The following is a 7,833-nucleotide window of genomic DNA, read 5'->3' as shown; positions in this document are numbered from 1 at the left end:
ATTTTTCAATCATTATTGAATGATGAAGCCTGTAGTAAACTATCATGATCTATTGGGGTTGCTACAGACTGATGAGAAAGATCACCAACTCTATAAGAAGATGGTGAATGTAGTGAGAGCATCTTCTTTAGGCAGGCCTCATCCTTTTAAGAAAAGGAAGAAGAAGAAGAAAAATAAGGTGCCAATTATTGGGGGTCAGACCGTGAAGTTCAAATCCAAGTCCGACCAGAGTCAGGCAGAGTGCTTTCACTGTAAAAAGTAGGGTCATTAGAAGAGAAACTATCCTCAATACATTGCTTCTCTTGATTCAAACAGACCTAAGAAAAAGAAGCAACCAGTTGCTAAGCAAGGTAATTATATGATAATTCCTTACAACTTCTCAATTTGTGATACAATAACCTGGGTATTAGATACTAATGTCCTATTAACATTACAATTCGTTACAGGGACTATAGATCATTAGGAGATTTGAAGATGGCGAGAGATCTTTGAATGTTGGAGATGAAAGATCAGTTTCAATTCTAGCTTTAGAAATCATCAAACTTGAATTCAATTCTCATCTCATTGTTCTTAGTGATTATCATTATTGTCCTAGTTTCTTATTAAATATAATTTTTGTAGGCCTTCTGGCTAAAAAAAATAATAAAATTTTAATAAAATTTTTTTTTGTGATATCATTTTGAATGGTGTTACTGTAATATACGAACAATCAAGTAATGAGATTTTCGTTGTATCATGGCTTAGTGTAATGTATACATCGAGAAAATATCCTAAGATAGATGATGTCTCTGATGGCTACTTTTGGCACCGTAAGCTAGGTCATATTAATAAGAACAGGATGAACAGGTTAATCCAAGAGGAAATCCTTAAGGATAATTATTGTGAATCATTACCAACTTGTGAATCATGTCTACTTAGAAAGATGACCAAACCATCTTTTACTAAAAAAGATGAACAAGCTAGTGATGTTCTAGATCTCGTACATACTGATGTATGTAGACTGATGAGCACAAATGCAAAAGAAGAATATCAATACTTCATTACGTTCATAAATGATCTATCAAGATATGGGTATGTCTACTTGATGAAGAATAAGTCAGAATCATTTGAAATATTCAAATGATTTTATAGTGAGATAGAGAAATAAACTAGAAAAAATATTAAAGCTCTTCAATCTAATCGAGGAGGTAAATACCTTTTCGATGAATTTCTATACATCTAGAAGAGAATGGAATTCTCTCGTAATGGACTTCTTCTGGAATGCCATAGCACAATGGTGTCTCAGAAAGAAAGAGTTGAACCTTGTTGGACGTGGTTCAATCCATGATGAGATTTTCAAATCTATCAATTTTATTTTAAGGTAATGCGCTTGAGTCAGCTTGCTATATATTTAATAGGATTCCAAGTAAGTCTGCGAATAAAACACCATATGAGATATGGACTGGGCATAAATCAGTACTCTCATATCTTAGGGTTTGGAGATGTCTGACTTATGTCCGATTTTCAAAAACAAACTAAGATCTAGGTCTAACAAGTATATCTTCATAAGGTATCTTAAAGAAATAAAGGGGTATTATTTCTATCTTACTCATAAATAGAAAGTGTTTGTAAGCAATAAAAAAAAATTTTAGAAAAAAAAATTTTAGTGAAGGAATTAATGCTTCTAAAATCAAGCTTGATGAAGTTCGATGAGTAGAAGGACTGACACAATCTAGTGAATCCATAGAACCTGATTTGACTGAGTCAAATTCAGACCCTTTTAATGATATATCATTAAGAAGATCCAATAAAGTATCGCATCCATCGGATAGATACTACAGTTTTTTGATCAGAGATGGGGATCATATTGAACTCGATGAGAACAACGAGGATCCAATCTCTTACATTGATGCAATACAGAGGTCTAACTCCGATAAGTGGCTAGAAGTCATGAAATCTAAAATGGAGTTCATGAAGGTCAACGATGTGTGGACATTAGTTGACCCACCTGAAGGATAAAATTCATAGGGTGTAAGTAGATCTTCAAGAAGAAGAGAGGCACAGATAGTAAGATGAAGATCTATAAAGTCTATCTAGTTGTCAAAGAGTATTGTTAATATTATGGTATTGACTATGATGAGACGTTCTCCCCTGTGGTAATGCTGAAATTCATTCGGATCATGCTTGCGATAGCTGCACATCTAGACTATAAAATCTGACAAATGGATATGAAAATAGTTTTTCTCAATGGTAAGCCAGAAGAAGAGGTGTATATGATACAACCTAAAGGTTTCACATCTACAGATGAGTCTAAGGTATGCAAGCTCAAGAGATTTATTTATGGATTGAAGCAAGTAAGTAGGAGTTAGAATATATATTTTGATAAAGTGATCAGAATGTATGGCTTCATTAAGAACGGAGAAGAATCCTGCATATACAAATGGGTTAACAATTTTGTGATAGTATTTCTTGTTTTGTATGTGGATGGCATTCACTTAATCAAAAATGATATTCCTATATTATAAGGAATAAAAGTTTGGCTATCATCTCAATTTTTATGAAAGACTTGGGAGAAGCATCCCACATCCTTGGGATGAAGATTTATAGAGATAGATCTAAAAAGGTGCTTAGATTATCTCAGTCCACGTACATCGATACTGTGCTGAAATGGTTCAGCATGAAAAAGTTTAAGAAGGGATATCTCTTGATGGGCCATGAAATTACTCTCTCAAAGAGGGATTGTCCGACAACTCCTCAAGAGAGGAAGCATATGAGTAAAATTTCATATATTTTGGTAGTGGGATCCATAATGTACGCTATGACATGTATAAGATCAGATGTGGTATACTCACTAAGAGTAGTGGGTAGATACCAATCTGATCATGGAGAAAACCACTGAAAGGTTGTAAAAAACATCCTTAAGTATTTGAGAAATACTAAGGACCAGTGGCTTGTTTATGGTGAAACCGACTTAAAACTTATGAAATTTATAGATTCTAGTTTTCAGTCGGATTATGTGATAACAAGAGTGTATTAGGTTACATCTATACTCTGAACAGTGGAGTAATCTACTGAAAGTTTCAAGCAGTACATTATAGCCGACTCTACTTGTGAGGTGAAATATATCATGACATCCGATGTTACGAAAGAAGCTATGTGGTTATCGAAGATCATCGACGAGTTTAGAGTGACGCCCTCCCTCGATGGCCCTATTTTGTTGTACTGCGACAGCACGGTGCCATTGCTCAAGCAAAGGAACCAAAGTCATATCAGCACACCAAACATATTCTACGCCGCTACCACCTGATCTGGAAGATCATGGATTGACATGACGTCAACTTTCAAAAGATTAACGAAAAGAAGAACCTGACTGATCCATTTATTAAAGCCCTCAGTATCAAGAAGTTCGAAAACCATAAATAGATGATGGATATATGATACTGTACTGATTGACTTTAGGCCAAGTGGAAGTTGTTGGAAATTATATTCCAAAGTCAATCGTCAGTCTGTTGATGATTGTGCTAATCAATATAAATTTATATGAATTGATAAATTAATAAAATTATTATTTAATTTTTTCATCATTAAGTAGCGTATATCTTCTTAATGAATTTTAATTATTGTGATGAAGTCCTTAAGACTATCTTAATCGATATAAGAAGATATATTATTTAGTTTTTAAATTTAGTTCACGATCAAATGATACGCTATTACTATAACGATAGCATTTATTGAGTGTAGGTCATTGTGTATGATATGCATTAGTTGTCTTCGTAACCAAGTGGTGTGGAAACACTAGTATGACATATAACTGAGATATAGAAGTATATCTCATTGAACATGATCAATTGCTGGGCACTCTACTGTCAAGAGTAGCTCATGAAGAATATGGGTATAAGTGTTCTTCTGATCTGAGACTATTATGGTGACTTGCAAGCAACTCATTGTGCTTTGATGTCAGACTATCTGAATTTTTAATTCAATGATGGAAGGTTTTTAAGTACAGTCAAGTACTTGCGAAGTCGGTGTGTGAGTCAAGATGGAATTGACCCCCCCAAATAAGTAGGAGTTAATGCATCAGTATGTTTCAATTTAGTAAAACCTTAGCCAGGATAATCTATGTGATGGATTTGAAAGGTTGAAACATAATATGGTTGACATATCTAGGGTTGACAGTTAAACTCCAAGTCACCTTAAGCATTAGCGTCAAGGGATGAATTATACGATAACCATATGTCAATAAGTTCATGAATGGTGCTTTGCAATCTTTCAATCTACTCGGATGTCAGGTTCGATTGCTAGATGGTTACATCGATTAGTTTATGAAGTTGTTCCTATACTATCGATTTAGGTTCGAACCTATGGGGTCACACTCAAAAGAAATTTTCGACTGATCATGTGGCTGATCAACGATTGAGAATCATTCTAGGATTTAATCATCAATTCGATTGATGATTAATCTTGTACAAAAGTTACAATAAATTAATTCATTAATTATTAGTAAATTAAAAGAGGATTGATTAGTGATTAGATTACTAATTAACTCAATTTGATTGAGCATTAAAATTTAGATTAAATCTAATTGAATAGGATTCAATTTGGTTTGATCCGATTAGGTTATGAGATGATCTAATAGCTAAGGATGTTCGATTCTTGATTTGAGCTTGATTAATTTTTAATCTGATTATGATTTAATTAAGATCACTTGTCACCTAACTAGATTAGATAATCTTATTGAGTCTAATCAAATTTGCTTGGATTAATAATGTTGGAGCACGATCCTGGCTCCTCCCACGGACCTTGGATTTAGCAGAACCAATAACGAACAAATCTGGAGACTTCTGGACTTGATCGAAGGCCCTTGATGAAATCAGCCTGGTTGCTGTCTTCTTTGTCAGCCTTTCGTTCCAGATGAAGAACGCCTCTAGGATCACCTCTAAAAAATTTAAGATCTGGTACCCAACTAGGACAGGCCTGGACCAAGGTCTTACAATTTATAGATCTCGAATTGGGGCATTCTAGATAGAAAGAAGGTAGATAGAACCAGACCTTGTAGATTTGTCCTGCTGCAGCCTTTCCTGTAGATCTATTGATGGAGATCTCACCCGCACCTCAAACGACCTCAGATCAACTCCAGATCTAAAAAAAACTTGTACCAACCTCATAGTAAAAGATTTCAAGTCCTGGACCTAATGTTTGGGCAGCTGCAAGAGAGGGAGAGGCAATATGGTTGGTGGCACAAAGGGGGAGGGGCTCAAAACCCTAGCACCTCCCCTGCTTTTCCTGCCTTCTATGGACCTGGCGGCAAGAAACCCTAGGGTTTCTTGCTCTTGGAGCATGGAGAATAGTTGGAGAGAGAGGGAGAAGAGAGAGAGAGACTTGGGAGAAAGGGTTTTCGTATTCCTTGGCTTAATCAAACCTATACAGTGCATGTATATATAAACACAGGGTCAAGTGACCCAAACCCAAAACTCCCTTGACCAACTCTATGAGAGATTAGCTTAACCCAGCCCATGTATACCCATAACTCGATCAAATCTCACCTATTCTGGGCCCAACCTGGCCCATAAAGAGTTAGTCCCTTGAGGCCCACAGAACCTAGACCTCAAGAACCTGAAAGGCCCACAGCCTTTCAACCTAGGGCCCAACTAGCCCTAGAGCCTCCATGAAGCCCTCATGAATGATGGACCTTGGCCTTAGCCTTGGTCCCCTGGGCTTGGGCACACCATCTGGATCACAACAATCTCCACTTTGGTGTCCCAAGGTCTCAACCAGCTCCACTCTGTCCATCAGCCGAATCAGCTCAACACATCTCTGAAAGCTATCCCGTGGAAGTACCTTCATAAGTGCATCAACTGGGTTCTCCTTGGTGTGTACCTTTACCACTCCACCTCGCCATCCTCCACAAGCTCCCTAATCCAATGATACCAAATGTCGATGTGCTTTGTCCTTGCATGATAGACTGAGTTCTGTGCTAATAGAAGTGCACTCTAGCTGTCACAGTGCACTCTAATGGCCTCTTGAGTAAAGCCCATCTCTGTCAATAAACCCTTCAGCCAAATTGCCTCCTTAGCTCTTCTGTCAGCCCAATGTACTCCACCTCTGTAGTGGATAGGGCCGTGATAGGCTGTAGACTCGATCTCCAAGAAATAGGACCTCCATACAAGCTAAAGCTGAAGCCTGTCGTAGACCTCCGGGTATCCACATCTCCATCGAAGTCTGCATCTACATAACCACTAATCAGCCCCTGAGCCTCTCTAGACATGTCAGAGTATCCCACTTCACCTCCTCGCTGTTCGTAGCAGATGCCAACTCCAACTGAACCCGCCAGGTATCTGAATATCCACTTCAGAGCTCTCCAGTGCTCCCTACCAGGTTGCGCCATGAACCTACTAACCTGACTCACTGCATGAGCGATGTCTGGCCTACAACAGACCATCGCATACATCAAGCTCCCAACTCCTGAAGCATAAGGAACCGTCTCCATCTCCTGAGCCTCCACCTCAGTCTGTGGCGCCATGTCTTCGAGAGTCTGAAGTGACCGGCAAGTGGCAGCTCCGTCGGCTTTGCTCCCTTCATCCCGAACCTCTCTAAGACCTTCTGTATGTAGCCCCCCCGTGATAGATGCAGCACCCTCCGGGCTCGGTCTCTAAAAATCTCCATGCCTAGGATCTTTCTTGCAGGGCCCAAATCTTTCATCTCAAACTCCCGAGATAAGGATGCCTTCAGATCCTGCACAACCTTCCTACTCTTGCATGCTATAAGCATGTCATCCACATACAAGAGTAGAAACACCCTAGAACCATCCTCAAGAGACTGAACATAAACACAGGGATCAAACTCGCACCTGAAAAGTCTAATGCTATGCACATAGGAGTCGAACCACTTGTACCATTACCTCGACGACTGCTTCAGCCCGTACAGTGACTTATGCAACAAACAAACCTTTCCCTCTGATCCTGGATCCCTAAAATCGGGTGGCTGCTCCATGTAAATCCTCTCCTCCAAATGCCCATGGAGGAATGCCATCTTGACATCCATCTGCTCCAGCTCTAAATCCTGAGCTGCTACAATGCTCAGCAACACTCTAATGGAAGTATGTCTGATGACGGGAGAGAAGACCTCACTGAAGTCGATGCCTTCCTTCTGGGAGTATCCCTTGGCCACTAACCTCACCTTGAATCTGATACCTCCCTGCTCTGAAGGCCCTTCCTTGCGACTGTAGACCCATTTGCAGCCAATGGGCCTCTTCCCCTGTGGCAACTGCACCAATCGCCACGTTTGGTTCTAGTGGAGAGACTACATCTCCTCAAACATCGCCTGGACCCACCGCTCTCTGTCCTGACTCTCAATAGCCTTCTGATACGTATATGGGTCTTCATTCACTATCACCAAGGCATATGACAGCATCTCCTCGAAGCCATATCGGTCCGGTTGCCTGATGGTCCTCTTGGGCTTGTGTAGGGCAACACCGATATCAGTTCTCGGTCCAGCTCACTCCTGTTGGACCTCTTCGCCTCGATCATCCATCCGAGTCCTCTCCACCTATGGAGACATGTTAGGTAGGTTCTCCACTGAATTTCATATCCTCTCGTAGTACCTGCAAGAGGCAAAATCAAAGAGGTAAGCTGTCCAGCAGCGCCCTGCTGGACCTCCTCCTGCTCCTACTGCTCCTCCATGCCTGCTCGCCTCCGTAGGACTGACTCCTCATCAAAAGTCACATCCTAACTAATAATGACCTTCTTTTCTAAGGAATCCCATAGCCTGTATCCCTTAACTCCTCACGGATAGCCTAGAAACATCATCTTGCGTGATCTGACTCTAGTTTGCTCCGCTCACCAGCTCCAATGTGCA

The sequence above is a fragment of the Elaeis guineensis genome, chromosome 2 (genome assembly GCF_000442705.2).
Source record: "Elaeis guineensis isolate ETL-2024a chromosome 2, EG11, whole genome shotgun sequence".
In the NCBI taxonomy this organism is placed as follows: Eukaryota; Viridiplantae; Streptophyta; class Magnoliopsida; order Arecales; family Arecaceae; genus Elaeis; species Elaeis guineensis.
The sequence above is the reverse complement of the archived record's forward strand: the minus strand, read 5'-3'. Positions refer to the sequence as shown.